Source organism: Benincasa hispida, chromosome 1 (genome assembly GCF_027475165.1).
Source record: "Benincasa hispida cultivar pf3 chromosome 1, pf3_genome.v1.1, whole genome shotgun sequence".
Classification (NCBI taxonomy): domain Eukaryota; kingdom Viridiplantae; phylum Streptophyta; class Magnoliopsida; order Cucurbitales; family Cucurbitaceae; genus Benincasa; species Benincasa hispida.
Genome location: NC_143478.1, coordinates 29,476,866 through 29,495,926, shown reverse-complemented (window position 1 = coordinate 29,495,926; position 19,061 = coordinate 29,476,866).

The following is a 19,061-nucleotide window of genomic DNA, read 5'->3' as shown; positions in this document are numbered from 1 at the left end:
CGCTCTAAAAAAACATTTTCAATTCTCGTATGCAAGAAAGGGCATCTATTAGAGAACACGTTCTCAACACGATGGTCCACTTCAACATGGTAGAAATGAATGGGTCTATCAATGATGAAGCCAATCAACTTAGCTCATGCTGGAATCTTTACCTGAAAGTTCCTTGATGTTCCGAAGCAATGTTGTTATGAACATGATTGACTACAACCTTACCACTTTGCTCAATGAGCTACAGACTTCCAGTCCTTAATGAAAACCAAGAAACAGAAGGGTGAGGCAAATGTTGCTTCATCCTCTAAGTCTACAAAGGTTTGACCTCTGGAATTAAGTTTGTGTCTTCTTCTTCCGACATCAAAAAATGGAATAAGAAGAAAGGTGGAAAGGAGAAAGCTAACTCACCAACTACTGCCCAGAAGGGCAAGAAGGCCAAGGCTGCAAAGGGAATCTGCTTCCGTTGCAATCATGAGGGACACTGGAAAAGGAATTGTCACAAATACTTAGCAGAAAAAGAAAAAAAAAAAAGAAGGCCAAGTAAGGTAAATATGATTTATTTGTTTTGGAGACTTTTTTAATGGAGAATGATGATTCAGCTTGGATAACAGATTCAAGTGCCACTAACTATGTTTGTTCTTCATTTCAGGGAATTAGTTCCAGGCGACAACTAGAGACTGGAGAGATGACAATGCGTGTTGGAACTGAACACGTCATCTCAATTGTGGCAGTGGGAGGACTTCTGCTTACTTTACAGAATAAATATATTTTATTAGAAAATGTATTTGTTGTTCCTGATTTAAAGGGAAACTTAATTTCTGTAAAGTGTTTAATTGAATAACAATATTTATTACATTTTTCTGTGAATAAAGCGTTTATTTATAAGAATAGTATAGAATTTTGTTTACAAAGCTGGAAAAAAAATCTTTATGTGCTAAGACCGTTAGCAACTAAAGCCTTCCTAAATACTGAACTTTTTAAAACTTTGGTAACTCAAAATAACAGACTTAAAATTTCTCCTGAGGAAAACGCCCATCTTTGGCCCCTGAGATTAACACATAAATTTCAATAGGATTGAGAGACTGGTGAAGAATGGACTTCTAAATGAGTTAGAAAAAAATTCCTTACCTATGTGTGAGTCATGCCTTGAAGGCAAAATGACTAAACGATCTTTTTCTGGAAAATATCACAGGGCCAAATAACCCTTAGAACTTGTACGTTCAGACCTCTGTAGTCCGATGAATGTTAAGGCAAGAGGAGGGTTTGAATATTTCATCACTTTTACTGATGATTATTCTAGATATGGACATGTTTATTTAATGCAACATAAGTCTGAAGCCCTTGAAAAGTTCAATGAGTACAAGGTGGAAGTTGAAAACGCATTAAATAAAACCATTAAAACGTTTCGATCTGATCGAGGTAGAGAGTATTTGGATCTAAAATTCCATCACTATTTGATAGAACATGGAATTATATTCCAACTCTCAACACTTGGTACTCCTCAACAGAATGGTGTATTAGAAATGAGAAATCAAATCCTGTTAGACATGGTTTGGTTTATGATGAGTTATGTTTCCCTATTGGACTCGTTTTAGGGTTATGCAGTACAGAGTGTAGCTTATATTTTCAATTGTGTTCCATCCAAAAATGTTATATGAAATGGTCGTAAAGGTAGTTTACGTTATTTTGGGATCTAAGATTTCCCAGTACATGTGCTTGAGGTAAATCCTAAGAAATTGGAACCTTGTTCAAAATTGTGCCTATTTGTAGGTTACCCTAAAGGTATGAGAGGTGGTTACTTCTACGATCCTAAAAATAATAAGGTGTTTGTGTCGACAAACGTTACCTTTTTAGAAGAGGACCACATTAGGGAGCACAAACCCCGTAGTAAAATTGTGTTTAATGAACTTTCCAATTAAATACTGAACCTTGAACAAGAGTTGTTGAAGAACCCAATACCTCAACAAAAGCTGTTGAAGTTGGATCATCTAGTAGGTCAAATCCACCTCAAGTGTTGAAAGAGGCTTGAGATAGTAAGAGGGTTGCGAATTCACTTGTTTATTATATGGGTTTAACAGAAACTCTAGCTATGGTAGCTAAAGAAGATGTTGAGGATCTATTATCTTACAAAAAGGCAATAGAGGATGTTGACAAAGAAGAGTGGATCAAAGCTATGGATCTCAAAATGGAATCTATGTACTTCAATTTTGTTTGGGATCTTATAGATCAACTTGATGGTGTTAAACCTGTAGGTTACAAGTGGATCAACAAAAGAAAACGGGGTGTTGATGGGAAGGTGCAAAGCTTCAAGGCTAGACTTGTGGAAAAAGGGTTATACCCAAATTGAAGAAGTCGACTATGAGGAGGCTTTCTCACCTGTTTCTATGTTGAAGTCTATCCGGATTCTCTTGCCCATTGCCTCATATTATGACTATGAGATTTGGCAAATGGGCGTCAAGACTGCCTTTTTGAATGGTAATCTTGAAGAGACCATTTATATTGAGCAACCTGAGGGATTCATAACCCAAAGTCAAGAGTAAAAGATTTGCAAAATTAATTAGTCCATTTATGGATTGAAGAAAAATTCTCGATCTTGGAACATAAGATTTGATAATTCAATCAAATCTTATGGCTTTGATCAAAATATTGATGAATCTTGTATATACAAGAGAATCATCAATAGTTCAGTAGCTTTTCTAGCATTGTATGTAGATGATATCCTACTCATTAGGAATGATGTAGGTTTACTGACTGAAATTAAGAATTGGCTAGCGACCCAATTCCAAATGAAAGATTTGGGAGAGACACGGTTTGTTCTGGGCATTTAGATCTTTAAGGATCAAAAGAAAAAAAATGCTAGCACTGTCTTAGGCATCGTAATTGATAAGATGTTTGTCAAGTTTTCGATGCAGAACTCCAAAAGAGGTTTACTCCCTTTCGGGTATGGAGTTATATTGTCTAAGGAACAGTGTTCTAAGACACCTCAAGAAGTTGAGGAAATGAGATGGATCGCCTATGCATCGGTTGTTGGTAGCGTGATGTATTTGATATTATGTATTAGACCTGACATCTATTATGCAGTGGGGATAGTCAGTAGATATTAGTCTAATCCAAGATTTGATCATTGGACCGTTGTTAAAAACATCCTCAAGTATCTATAGAGAACGAGGGACTACATGTGTGTGTATGGTTCTAAGGATCTAATTCTTACAGGATACACAGACTCTGATTTCCAAACTAATAAGGATTCTAGGAAATCCAAACTAGGATTAGTGTTCACTCTTAACAGAGGAACAGTAGTTTGGAGGAGCACCAAGTAGGGGTGCATTCCTAACTCCACTATGAAGGCTGAGTATGTAGTGGCTTGTGAAGCTACTAAGGATGTTATGTGACTCAGGAAATTCTTGACAGATTTGGAAGTAGTTCCAAATATGTCAAAGCCTATCACCCTTAATTGTGATAATAGTGGTACTGTGACTAATTCTCGAGAGCCTGAGAGTCATAAAACGTGGGAAGCACATAGAGCGGAAGTATCATCTCATCCAAGAGATTTTGCATCGAGTGGACATGATCATCACGTAGATAGTTTTGGAGCACAACGTTGTTGATCCATTTACAAAGGCCTTCACGACTAAGGTGTTTGAGAGTCACCTACAGAGCATAGGTTTATGGGACAGGCCACAATTAGTTTAGGGCAAGTGGGAAATTTTGTACTGGGCGCATTTTATGCCCTAGTTTATTGTTTTATGTGTACTTTTATATCAGTATGACTTTTATGATGTACAATCCACTAGCTTTAGGGAAAGTGAGAGATTATTGGGATTGATGCCTTAAATCTCATGGGTCTTGTAGTTTGTAATTGTTATATACAAACATTTTATTTATTTAATAAAATATGAGATGCTTTATTCAATATTTAGTAGCATTAACCCACAAACCAATAAACTAACATCCAAGGTTATCATCTGTAGCTTAAACATGTATGTAGAGACATACAGGTGGATCATGTTTAAGTAATAACCCAAATGGTCTGTAGTCGATGGATAAGGTTGGGTACCCTATCCTAGAGACACTACGAATACGACCCGCTTTGTAGATGTTGCAATTGTTGTAAAGTGCTACAAATGATCTAATTCTGATCATTCATGTAGAAACATGTGAGCGGGAGCATTCTATACAAAAGAGTTTGTATAAGATCAGACCACAAAATGACTAGTCTCATTATATAGTACCGTTCATAATAGAGACTAACATTTCACCAAGATGACCATAGGTGACATGACCTGAATCCTGAGTGAGTTGTGAATTCCTGCCTATGTTGGAAGTCCTTTGATTTGTATGGGTGAGAGCGGCTAGATCGCTGACTCAACAAACCTACCATTTTAGGGATTCGTCTAATTAGGGAGCTGGGAACACGGCTACACAAGATAGAATTCGCTCTTTCTCTGAGTAAGTAGATAAATTGCTCCCTTAAGAAAGTAGATAAATTTCTCCCTTAAAGACTGATTTCAAGGCTTGAACAATATAGCGCCACACTCTCTCTTGGCCCGATAGGGGTTTGGTCATAGTTGGACTATGAATTATTATTCATTAGAGAGATCAGTGGTACTTAAGGAGTTAGATATAACTATAGGGGTAAAATAGTCATTTTGGCCTAGCTATACTTACGAACAATTTGTGAAGTGTTATTGTACCGTTGATTAGTTATATCCAACGGACATAGAAATATATTTATAGTGTGAAGAGTGCAGTTGTTGGTCTTTAGTAAAGTGACCGACAACTAATGGATATTGGGTAATTTAATTAAAGAGTTTAATTATTTATCTAAGTACCATTGGAGCTTCAATCTATAGGTCCATAAGGTGCCCTCTCTAGCTCAACAAAGATTATTGAGAATTAATTTTGGATCAATTTGTTGTTCAAATTAGTTGAGGAAATTAATTATATGTGATATAATTAAATTAATTATATATGTTAATTACATATAGTTATATATATACATATAATATGTTAATTACTATATATATATATATATAATTAAAGTTAAAATTATTTATTAATTTTGATTTAATTTTGAAATTGAAAGGGAGGGAAGTAACTTCCTTCCCCATGATTCTCTCAGTTTTTTACGTGGCGGGGGTTGCAATTTTGCAAGGAGTCTTCATCTTCTTTCTCTCACGTGGCGGGGGTTGCAATTTTGCAAGGAGTCTTCATCTTCTTCACGTTGGCTTTTACTGAGATGGTGAAGAAATATTATGTAATTTTTTCTCTCTAAAAAATTCCTTCTCTCTCAAAATCACTCTCTCTCTCCCCAAAATACACAGAGTCTACACACTTCTGTTATTCTCATCCCCTACAGAGAATACAGAGGAAGACTTCGTGGTGGTGCCCTCTTTGAAGAGTTCGTGATCGAATTATGGAGAAGGGGAATCAGTGAAGAAATTGTTTTGATCTTCAAAGGTATCATTTTTTTTCTCTTCCTCTTCAGATGAATTCTGTTAATTTAGAATTAATGCATAATTTTTCTGTTTTGTTTCTGTAAAATTAGTATTCTGAGGAAAAATTGAAAATTGGGTTGATCCTCGTTTCTGCTACGGAACTTCACGGTTCCTCTAGTTGTTACTTCTGTTTATCATTCTTTGGATGACAATAGCTTTAGCTTATTTGCCTTGGAAGGCCTTAACCTTTTGTCAAATTTGAAGTCGTCTTATGAAATTAATTTGATGCTTGCTTTAGAGATCTTGTTCAATAGGGGAGCATATTCCCTGTAACTTTTGTTTTTTGTTTGATAAGGAAGTATATCCCCTGTAATTTCTGTTTTTTGTTTGATAGGGAAGCATATCTCTTGTAAATCTATTTTTTGTTTAATAGGGAAGCATATTCCCTGTGTAGCCCCCTACTCAAGAAACATTTTACTTAAAGAAAACGTTTGGTTGAGTATAAAGTTTTAATATCTTGAAGAAAACGATTCCTCCCAAGATGAAGTTGGTCTGAATCTTGGTTGGTTGGTTCAGCCTTGGCCTCAACCTTGAAAGGTTAACCTTAGCCTCGACCTAGGCTGGTCAACCTTGGGTGGTGGCTTTTCTTTGATCAAGCTTCACATATTTGTTTTTTGGTTATCTCATCATCTTTCAATGTTCTAATTGATTTTTGGTCTTTATTGATGCTCCTTGGCCTCAACCTTAACCTTGGACTATCTCTACATCTTGAGTAACTCATCTTTCTATTCGTATGGTTGAGCCTCGGCCCCAACCTTGAACATTTAGGACTCTCACAACCTCCTAGACATTAGGATGAGGTTGGTAGAGATCTTTGACCCTGATGTGCTTGCGATCGACCTCGGCTTCGGCTACTTTTCATAATATGTATGGTGTATTTAGATGCATATAGATGGTAAAAATATTTTACCTTGATGCCCTCAGTCTCAGTCAGCCCCCTATGAAATTTTGATCGCAAATTCATGTTCCATAATAATTTTGAGCTTAAACCTCGACATTGGCTCTTTCTTCAACTTGGTCTCCTTGGCCTTAGCATTGATTGCCTCGGCCTTTACTCTTTACTTCAACTTGGTCTCCTTGACCTCGGCCTTTGCTCTTCACTTCAGCTTGGTCTTCTTGGCCTCGGCCTCGGCTAAGGTCATCTTGGCTTCGGGTCAGACTCTTCAGCACAATTTTCACCACTAATTTTGGTCCATTGGTCCTACTCTCGTCTCCCTAACTCATGCTTTGTAAGGGTATACAGATTATTGATAGAACACTTTCTTTTCTACAGACGGTGCCAACTGTTGATGCCAATTTTGGTCAAGGAAAAGTGCACCTGATCTCAACATGACAACAACGGTAAATTTGTAATTCAAGGAAGAGAGAACCTGCATGCCTAAGTCAGTAAGAGAATTATAGAATGAAGAAGAAGACAAAAGTTACCTCATATGGAGACATAAGGGGTGTATTTATAAGGAAAGTTGACCTAAGTTGTTCTTTAGGGTTTGGAATCGCCTTAGGATAATTTGATGACCTATCAGGCCAAGAGGCATGCCCAGGTTTATGTTTGGCTCGAGTCGGCCTCAGCCTCGACCTCGACCAAGCTTCTTGTTTGAGCCATATCTTGGGCCCAAAGCATTCTCTCGAGCCAGGGCATGTGTAATCCATGTGCCATTAGGCATTTGGCAAGGCTCAGGTCAAGGTTGAGTACATTGGCTTGGGTCAAGCCCAAGTCAGACCTCTTTACCTTGACCCATCTTGGTCCTTAGTTTCCACTTTTGGCTCGTATCACGCTTTTTCTTGAGACTTTTATTGTTTTTAAAATGTCAACTATATCCTTTGGTCCAAATCACCCATAAAAAATATGAAATTTCACAATCTAACGTAGGTATATCTTTACATAGACAATCACATCATTTTCCCTTTAAAATTTCATAAATTTTTATTTTATATTTCGTTTTAAATAATTACATTAACTTGAATCAAGTAATTTAATTTATTTTATTTTATTTTATTTTAAAAAAATTCTTTATCTACTAAAATAAAATTATTAATTTCGCATCTTGGTGTAGTATGTTTAAAAGAGGTGTTATTGAAATTGCTCAAAAGTACAAAATAATGAAGGGATTAATGGGGAAAAGTAAAGGTTATTGAGGGGTAGATAAAGGAATAGTGATAAATTTGAGGGGTGAGTTTGGAAGGGAGAGCATAAATTGGGGGACATGCATAATATTTTATGGCTGCAAGAAAGGTAGGGTGTTGTGTTGAAGATGAAAGGTGGTATAATCTATACCAAGGGAGATGTACAAACATTTTTAAAAAAATAATAATAATAATTTTGAGAAGACTTGTGAGAGTTGGAAATGTACCTTCTCACGTGCCACCAGGCCCTTTTTTCATCCTATAATTTCAATATTTTGCTTTTGTACTGTCAATTTTAATTTATTCTAGTTCTAATATTTTTATAACGTTCTATTTTATATATTTTCAATTTTTTTCATTTTAATTTATATACTTTTTAACTATTGTTTATTTAGTTACAATATATATTTTCAACACGTTTGTTTTGGTCCATATACTTTTAAAAACTAATTACTTTAGTCTCTTTATTATAATTTTCTCACTTTTTCCATCAAAATTTAGCACATACTTCATTAGCTAATTTTCTTCAAATGCAACCATAGACTTGTATTAAGGGTTTCTGTTGTCTATAATTTTAAAGTAGATGAACCAAAACAAATATTGTGCATAGGCCAAAACAATATTTAAACTTATTTTTAAAATATTAATAAAGATGTTTTAAAATATAATATTTACATTTTATAGTAAAAAGTTCCAAAAGTAGTTTCAAAAGTGTTTTATACTTTTGAAACTTTTTGCTATAAAATGTAAGTTTAAATATTTTTTATATTTTAAAAGACCCTTTTTAAGAAATATAATATAAATATAAGTTGTTTGGTTTATTTGTTTATCTTTTTTAAAATGCTTTTTTGGTCTCCTAGGTTTTGAGTCTAATTTCTATTTGATTCATAGATTTCAAAATGTGATACTTTTAATCCTTTAAGTTTTAAGTAATGGTTCAATATGATCTCCAGGTTTCAAAATGTTACAAACCCCGGAGATTTGAGTTTTGTTTCAATTTGGTGCATGGGATTTAAGATTCACATTTATATCAAAATTTTTAGTATAACAATTGCGAGGATGGGGGATTGAACCTCTAACCTTTTGGATCGGAGCGTATGCCAATACATTTTACTAAACTCACTTTGGCAAACCTACGAATCAAATTGAAACAAAACTCAAATCTTAAAATTTGTTAGATGATATATAATTTAAGTTAATGGATGAAGGTAGATTTAATCTTATATCATCTAACAAATTTCAACATTGTAAAATTTAAAAACTAAATTGAATTTAAATCTAAAATATAAGACGTAAAAATATAACATTTTAAAATATAAGGATGAATGGAAAAGGACCTTTAATATTAATATTGTTGTTTTCAAAACTTATAGAGAAATATTGTTGTTTTGAAACTTATTAGAGAAATATTGTTGTTTTGGGAATTCAAGGCTAGAGGTCGAACGTTGAGAACTTGACTAATGTGGAGGTCGAACGTTGAGAACTCGAAAAACAAAGAAAAACTTGGAAACAATACATAAGGCGAAACTTCAACCCTTGACAAGGGAAATCTCGCTTAGGTTGTCGAAGGTTGAAGTTTCGACACACATCCACCCTCGAGATTGCAGGTTTATTACTTTTCTTTTTCCCTCATAGAGAAAATAAGGTAATGAGATGGTATACTATATGTATCTGTGTACTCGAGCTGCTTCTAACAACCTATGCATTTTGTTATCATTTCGAATTAGACGGAAGCTTGTGGAATTGACGTGAGGGGGTGGGGATGGCTATATTTCTGGGAGCAAACTCCAGGCGAATATGAAGCGCATTAATACAAGTTATGCCTTGGAATGAAAGACAATTCTAAATTAGCTTTGTCTACGAACAAAAAAGTAGATCCATAATCAAAAAAGTGTTTGTTTCTGGGAGCAAACTCCAGGCGAATATGTTAATACAAGTTATGCAAAAGACAATTCTAAATTAGCTTTGTCTAAACAAAAAAGTAGATCTAGTGTTTGTGATTGTTCCAAAAGAAATGAAAGCTAGTAATCATTATGGAAAAATAACAACAATAACAGAGAGAGCGAGAGTGAAAGAGCGAGAGTGAAAGAGCGAGAGCAAGAGAGCAAGAGCGAGATCGAGAGAGTGAGATCTTAGGAGAGAGCGATACTGAGAGCGCGAGATCTTAGGAGAGAACGAGAGTGAGAGAGCAAGATCTTAGGAGAGAGCGAGATTGAGAGAGCAAGATCTTAGGAGAGAGCGAGAGTCTTCACTTTATTTGAACTTTCCATAGAAATATATATAAAAAAAGAGAAAAAAGAGCTAATAATCATACTATAATTGAATAATCATTAGACTATAATTGAATATATTAGATTATTATACTATAATTGAATAATCATTAGACAACAAATTGAATATATTAGATTATTATACTATAATTGAATAATCATTAGACAACAAATTGAATATATTAGATTATTATACTATAATTGAATAATCATTAGACAATAAATTGAATATATTAGATTATTATACTATAAATTGAATATATTAGATTATTATAATGTAAAACTTTATTGATTACAAAAAAAAAAAAAAAAATTGAATATACAGTAGATTATTATAAAAAAAAATTGAATATACAATAAATTATAAAAAAAAAAATTGAATGTACAATAAAATGAATATATAATTAAAAAATTATTTATTATTCAATCCCTAACTCTCTGGAGCCCGTTTTAGTAATGAAGGACACTTCCTTCGATTATGTCCTAACTGGTTACAAAATCCACATCGTTATCGAGTAGCTGGTTCTGTCCAATCCATCTCGTTGTGATAACGTGAACTTTTCGGGTGTCAGTTTATGTTTATCGTGTCGGGTGTCAGTTTTAAATTCAAAAGTTCAACAAAGCAATTGAAGATATCAAAGGAATAAATCGGAGTTGTCTAAGTTTTTTTTACAAAATTAGTTTAGAGCAATGGACTTGCACATGATGGAGGATTCAGATATGGGTGGATGACGATAAATCTATCAAAGTGCATAAATGGAGTCCTCAAAGGAGCTCAAATGTTGCCTGTAAATGCTCTTGCTCAGATAACATTCTTCAAATGCGTGAACTATTTCGAGAAAAGAAGAGCAGAAATAAGGGATGCATTGGAGCGTCAAGATAAACCCAGGACCTGTTGATCCCGATGTTTTGTACGACCAGTCCATTCATCGATCATATGTTGTATGGCGAGATCGTACTACTGGAGAAATATCTTGCAAACATCGAGAGGCAAGATTTATTCAGTTGGACTGGCATCTGATCACAACCTTGGTCGAGAGATGGAGGCCCGAGACGCATACATTCCATATGTTTGTTAGAGAGTGCACTATCACTCTACAAGACATAGAAGTGTTGTTGGGGTTACCTGTTGACGGTGAGCCGGTCACCGGAGTGATGTATGATGACTAGTTAGAAGTTTGTCAACTATACCTCGGTGCGACCCCACCTGCCGACAAGATTAAAGGATCAAGGTTAAGTTTAATATGGTTAGGAACACAATTTCGTGAGCTCACAGATGATGCAGACGGGGAAACCGTCATAAGATATGCGCGAGCATATATATTACAAATGATGGGTGGAAGTTTGTTTTCAGATAAATCAAGTCATTTTGTTCACTTGATGTTCCTGTCACTGTTAGCTAACCTCCATGATGTGGGGCGGTATTCGTGGGGTGGAGCATGCTTGGCATGGTTGTATAGACAACTATGCAAAGCAACAAGACCTGAGGTTCGAGAGATAGCTGGGCCTCTCATACTTTTGCAACTATAGGCTTAGGAGAGATTTCCAACAATGGCTCCACAGCTACATCATGTTAATGAAGCTCAGTTAGTTGGACGAGCTTATGGTTCTCGGTATATTGTTTTAATTCAATTTAATTTTTATATCACTGATCTAGTTAATTTAAATTCTAAATTATCAATTTAAAAATTTAGGTGGAGAGACAAAATTTGTTTGACTAGGATAGCCACACATGTAATCAACCAGTATAGATACATGTTTGATCTGCTTCAACCTGAACAGGTACATTACACTAAACCTAATTGATTATTTTATTCACATTTTTATTGTATTTTTCTTTAATATTCTCTAATATAATATTTTGTGTTTCGGATTATTTGGGAGTCATACAAAATTATTGTGTATACTTTGCCTATTTGTACGAATGGTCAAAACATATTTTAACATTGGTGAGTGGCATCTTGGGTGATGAGACAATTCGATTTTGAGCAGGATATCCCATCGCCTTGTAATATTGAACCCGTACTGCATGATATTGACCTAAGGACTGGAAATTGGTCCGAAAAAAGTTGCACATTTGGTAGTGCGATGGCACTATCGTGCAAGGTTTATTGTAGTGGAGGTTTCTCTTGAACAGTTTAACATAGATGTCACTTCAAAATATATTCATTGGTATAATAATATCACAAGGCGCTACGTCACTCGTCCGGGAGCAGCTGTGGATCATCTGGTAAATGAATGAATATTATCTAATTTTTTTAATTTCAATTTATTTTAAATATTGTCTAATTGTTTTATAATTCACAGAGATCGAACAACAGTAGACTCCGTGAGGTTGCGAACGATCCGAACCAGGTTCTTGCTATATGTAGTGACAACCAAAGCTATATGGAGGAAATTCATTATATGTACAATATACCTATTGTTCCTTCACCAGCTCCTAGACGTAGAGGACCTGTTCGAGAAGAGGATGAGTTTGATGAGGTTTGCACATAATGTGGAAGAGTTGCCCCCTATGACGCAGACGCAGAGTCAAACTGATTATGTTAGTCCGATGATGATTATGCCAGCATTTGGTTCAGGACATTATGACTCAGAGGCTGGTCCTTCATCTTCATACATACATGGACATGGTCAGGGTCGTGGAGAGCATAATGAATATTTATATTATGAAGCACCTGCAGAGGTACCAGAGCAACATCAAGAAGAACCCGAACAACCTCAAGTTCGAAGTCGACGACGACAACCAGCTCGAAATCGACGACATCCGCCTTGTGGGACACATTGATTTTTGTAATTATTTTTATATAAATGAGATATTTAATTTACATTTTTTTATTTTTATGAGTTATTATTATTTTTAATTTATTCTTTTTAGAGTTTAAATAAAATAATAAATATTTTTAGAACTTTTTTTATAAAATGAAAAAAAAAATTAAAAAAAAAAAGATGAAGAAAGGATTAGAAAGAAGAAGGTGGAATGTGTAATAATTAAAAAGGAAAAAAAAAAATTGTACGGTATTCTCGCTCTCTATCAAAATCTCGCTCTCTCAAACTCTCGTTGTCTCTCATAATCTCGCTTTCGAATGTGATTAGCTCGTTAGCGGCAAAAAGAAGGAGATTCATTAGCTCGTTATTTAGTCAGACTTACTGAGATGACAGAATCCGTTTGAAAACAACAATATTTTCCTTTAAAAAAAAAAAGAAGGTCGAGGATTCAAAATTCGACCTATTTAAAATAACAATATTTTTACAAATAGTTTGAAAACAATAATATTTTCCTGAATAGTTTCTAAAAGTACAATATCCTTTTAATTTTTCCAATGGAAAACTATACAGAAAACGTTGGGCCAACAATTTTATTTTATTTTATTTTATTTTATTTATTAGTCCAAACGCATTTGCGTCCGATCAAATCATTTGATCAGCTACGGATCTCCCATTTTGAATTTGGGTTGGTCCATTTTTTAAATTCCAAATGTTTGGGTAAATATGTATTTATGTTACTTATTTCTGAAAAAATATATATAATTATCCCTTCAAATTTCAATTTTGTATCTAAAAGATTGGTATGTTTTAAAAAAATATTTAATAATTTTTTTATTATCATTTTGGGTTTAATAAGTCGTTGAACTTTGATATATAGAAAACCTATGAACTTTAAAAATATTTAATAACTCCCAAAAGTTTCAATTTTATATCCACTAGGTCCTTGACATGTTTGATATTTTGAAAATTAATTGATCTATTAGATAAAGATATAAAATAAAATTTTGTATTTAATATGACTTTAAACATTCAATTTTTATGTCCAATGGGTTTGTTGATTTAAAAACAATGTTGAATCAGTCAAAGGATATTGATACAAAATTGAAAATTTTAAAAATTTATTAGATACTTTTAAAAGTTCATGGATCAAATAAACATTAACTTGAAAGTTCATGGATCAATTAAAAAGTTCAAATACTTGTTAAACACAGTTTAAATAAATCTTGTTTAATAACGATGCGTTTAATTCACTATTTTTTTAAAATTATTTATCTTTCTATACAATATCTTTATTATAATTTTTAGGACCGTTTTCAAATATAGAAAAATGAATAACTTATTTATAAATATAGCAAAAAATAAATTGTCATTGTCTATCACAAATAGACAAAGCTATAGTTGAAAATATTTTCAGCAGTTTTGTCATTTAAAACAATTACCACAGTTTTTACCTCTCTTAACTAAGATCCATTTTGGTAACCATTTGGTTTTTGCTTTTTGTTTTCGAAAATTAAACCCACTATTTACTCTCCAAATTTATTCATTTGTTATCTACTTTTTATCAATAATTTAAAAAACCTAACCAAATATTAAAAACTAAAAAAAAGTAGCTCCAAAACTTGTTTTTGTTTTTAGAATTTGGTTAAGAATTCAACCATTGTAATGTAATAAATGATGAGAAAATAGACTTAATTTTTTAAAACTAAAAATTTAAAAAAAAAAAAAAAAACAAAAAAACAAAACAAAATGATTGACAATCAGAGCCTAAATATTTTAATTCTTTTAAGTTTTTAATTTTTTTTTTAAAAAAAAAAAACTTGTCTGGAAAATAGATAAGGGAAAACAAAAACTTGCCGTAATTTTCAAAAAACACAAATTAAAAAATAAATAAATAACAATAAAGAATTGTTCGTCAATTCAAGGCCATTGATTGTTGGAGAACATATTCTTTACATAATTAAAAGTGATATCATTTTGTACCAAAAAAGGGAAAGGAAATCCGTACTAAAGAAAGGGAAAATTTTCCAAAAACTTCTCCAATTTCATTAAATCTTAAACCCTTTTTAGATTGATTTAAGATTAAACAAAAAAAAATAAAAAATAAAATAAAATCATTCTATAGAAACACTTTAAATCAAAATTGTTGAAATGATATTTTAAAACTATTTTAAGACTTTAAGTGATTGTCAAACTAGTTGTTTTTCAAAATGACTTATTTTTTTAATTAAACATTTGAAAATACATTTCAAACGTTTTTAATGTTGTGATAAGTTTTTCTCAAATTATGAAATTAATTAATGTTTATGAGAAATGGCATCGTAGCTAAATATTCTTTTTCTTTTTCTTTTTAAATTTATGAATTTTATAAAATTATTCCGTAGTTAATTTGTACATTAATCATAAAAGTTTATTAATATTAATGAGTTTAATAATCATTTGATCATATGTTTTTTGCTTTAAAAGTTGAGAGAAATAAAAAATTTAGAGTCTAAATTGATAGATCATTGATATTCTCTCCTAAAAAATGGTAAAATCAATCAATATTTTGTTCTTCTTCTTCTTTTTTTTTTTTTTTTTGGAAATCGGAATATTTTGTGCTTACTTTTTACATATCATAATTTTCCTAAAGTGTATATTGATGCGATTATTTTCATAGATTCACACATTAATTCTTATGACAACTATTTACTATAAGATAGTGACCAGTTTCATAAATTTACACATCCTCTCCTTTTCAAAGTTGGGATGATTCTTATACTTGTTTAAGAAAAGGATATTTTTCTCTTACATAAGGATGGAGTTTCATTCTTTCAAATTTTAAATGATTCTTGTTGTTGTTTGGGGGAAAAAATAATTTTAAGATAAGAAATGATTGTTTAACGAAGATTATTTATCGTGGAGGAATGATCTTTCATAGTAAACTAATCTTATCAAAAGGAAAAGAAAACGTGTTTTTCCAATTATATTGAGTGAATAATGTTGGAATAAATGATATGTGACTCTTCGTTTAGGGTTCCATTCTTTTCTGAGTGGATGCATCTTTTTAAATTATTAACCAACTTGAAGAAGAAACGTTACCTGAAGGACCACAAATTAGTCTTTAAATATGTCTCTCCAAATTGAAACCCATCAGTATTTTTTTCCTATAAAACTTTTCTTCCATTTAAAAAATTAAAAGTAAAGACTGCAAAGTTCGTTGGATATTCTAGGCGATATGCTGAAAGATAATATGTTCTATCCTTGAAGACAATTACTCATAAAACTCAGGCACTAGGGTCAGATACACTCCCATCCCCATTCTCCATTTTAGGGAGTGGAGGAATCCTCGTTCAAGGATCGAGTCTGTAGAAATTCTTTTTTTCGTTTTTTATTCTTAGAATTTGGTATACATATTGAAATTGTAAATAGTTTAAGTAACAAGTAGTGTTATTATTGTTTTATTTATTTAAATTAATAATTAAAAACATTTTAGGATTTTTTATTGTATATTTAATAAAAAAAATTAAAATTAATTAGATTATGAAATTAAATTTAAAAAAATTAACTAGCTTATGAAATAAAGCTACCATTTTTATATATGTATATATAGAACAATAAAAACTAGGGTGGGGTCGAGGTGAGGATATCGTCTCCATCCTCGACCGGGGATCTGCTTTGTGTCCTCAATTTGACTCCATCCCCGATCAAATCGAGGATTCTCTAACCTGATCATGGTGGGTATCCGCAAGAATTTTTGTAACCCCTACACTAGGTGATTAAAATTTCAATTAGATTAGATATGGTAATTTTTTTAAAATATGGGACGGCAAAAGAATTGACTGTTGAATCGAGACCTTATTCACACAATGAAGAAAGGCCGAATGGAAGGGGGCTAACTAAACTCATGACGACCTCGATGAAACTATGAAATCCGCGAAGCTCGCTTCGCGCGCAGGAAGGCAACGAAGTTCAGTTTATGAGACCGACTCGTTAGCATGTCTAGTAATTCGAAAGGGATCGATAGGAGCTTCTAGAGTTCACTCTTCTATAGTTCACTCTGCTTCCCTAAACAAAGGAAATAGGTTGGGCCAGCAGTGAACAAAGTGTTAAAGTAGAGAAAGCTGCGTTGTGCTAGGAGTGTACATGGGTTGGGTTGGGAGGATTTTTTAGACCAACTCGTTTGGCTACCTGAAGACTCAAAATAGTGTCTCCAATCGAGGTTGGGTTCGATTGGATTGTTGGTTATTTATTTTTTTTTTTTTTACACTTTCTTTATTAACTTAAAATAGCTAGATTCGTGTACAACACATACTAATAATTTCATAAAACTCAAATGTTAAATATTAAAATTCAAGATGTTGAGTATAAACTTCATACAAACATCACAAAACCTTACTAAAAGATTTCCGTTAAAGATGCATACGTGAAATCATCTAATAGGCTTTATGTTTTTTATTTTAAAAAAAAAAAAAAGTAAACTTAAAATATACCTAACAAATTAGCTTAAACTTAGAAAAAAAAAATAGAATTAGTTTATGTTTAAAAAGAAAAAATTTAATATTTTTTTATTTAAAAAAAAAAAAAAAAAAAAAAAAAAAAAAACTACAGGAAGATTTCCAGTAAGCATCTCCACTAAAAATCTTCTGATTGGCTTTAAGGATTTTTTTTTTTTTTTTTAAATATTATTCTTTTAAATTAAATGAAAAAGTGTAACTAACTCAGAGAAAAAGTTGAAATTAGTTTAAAAAAAAAAAAAAAGGAATGGTTTAAAAGTTCAATTTCCGTAAAGAATAGGTAAGTTTTTTTTCTCTTTTTTTAAAGCTTTTCTTATTGTTTTTTTATTATTATTTTAAATTCAGTTAGTTTTTTTCCTTTTATAATAATAAAAAGGCCTATTGAAAGATTTTGCTTACTGGAAATCTTCCATTAGGCATTAAGTTTATTTATTTATTCAAAATTTAAACTGAAAATAAATTAACTAGCTTATTAAACTTAGGAGCAAAAAAATTGAAATTAATTTAAGTTTAAAAGAAAAGAAAAAAAAAATCTTCCAGTAGGGTTTTTTTATTATCATTATTATTTTCCTTTTTAAGACTTATACTAATTTTATTTTTTAAATGGGAATTAAATTTTACCGGAAGATTGTTTCAATCTCACATAAATTTGTTTTCTCATACTTTATAGTTATCAAAAATTGAATTAGGTGATTGGTGAAGTATATTGAGACAAAATAGTATTTTTATTACGTGAGATCCTCGTTCAAAAGTTAGAAAGAGGTTATAAAAAGAATTTTTTTTGTTTTTTTTTTTTAAAAAAAAGAAGATAGTTTTGTCCAAAATTTTTAAGATTAGAAATAACAATTTCTCAATTGAAAATTGAAACAAAACTAATAGTAGATCTCCAAGAAAGAAGCCTGCAAATTTTTCTATGAAATAGAAACTTCATTACACTTATTTTAGCAAAGGCGAATATGTTTTTTCTTTAGTTCTACGATATGTGAATGGAATTCGAACATCTGACTTCTCAATTAAAAATATGTCTAAGTTGACAAATATATTATTTTAAAGCATGAGTAATTAGTTGATTTGATTCTTAAATTAATTACATTTATTACATAAATATCATCGTTAATAACAAAATCCAACTTGATTATAAGACACGGTGCTCGATTAAGAGGTTAGAGAGTCCACCACTCGAACGGATTGAATTAAAAATAAAAATAAAAATAAAACTTGTTATAACACAAGCAAACAATCAAGGAATCTGTCCGTTATACTCTATGAAAGAAAATAGAGTACAAAGGTGGGGGATGGTTTTTTCCAAAAAAGAAAAAAGAAAAAAGAAAAAAAAAGGTGGGGGGCTGGGGGAGGGAAATGCATGAGGTAGACAGATTTTTTATTAAAATAAATAAATAATTAAGAATTAAAGCATTTACAACCACACCAACCAATATGCCACATATTCTTTTAAATATAGATTATTAAATTAAAATAAAAAAATCTAAAATACTGTTTAGGATCCCACATTTAAAATAACCAAATAATCTTCAGTACTTTTCTCATTGTTTCATTGTTGTTGTTATTATTATCATCATTGTTTTAATTTTAAATTAGAATTAGTTTATTTTTTTTATAGAAAAAACCGGATTGAAAGATTTCTTGTAAATATACTTATCGGAAAGAAACATTATTGTCATTTAACTTAATGACTAATAGAAGATTTCCGATAAGTATATTTACAAGAAATCTTTCAATCCATTTTTTCTATAAAAAAAAATAAACTAATTCTAATTTAAAATTAAAACAATGATGATAATAATAACAACAACAATGAGAAAAAAGCTTGAAAAGGAAGGAAAGAAACTTCTAGAAGAAAAAAAAAAGTCTACTTAGGAACGTTTGGGGCAAGGAATTGAGTCCTAGATTATTAT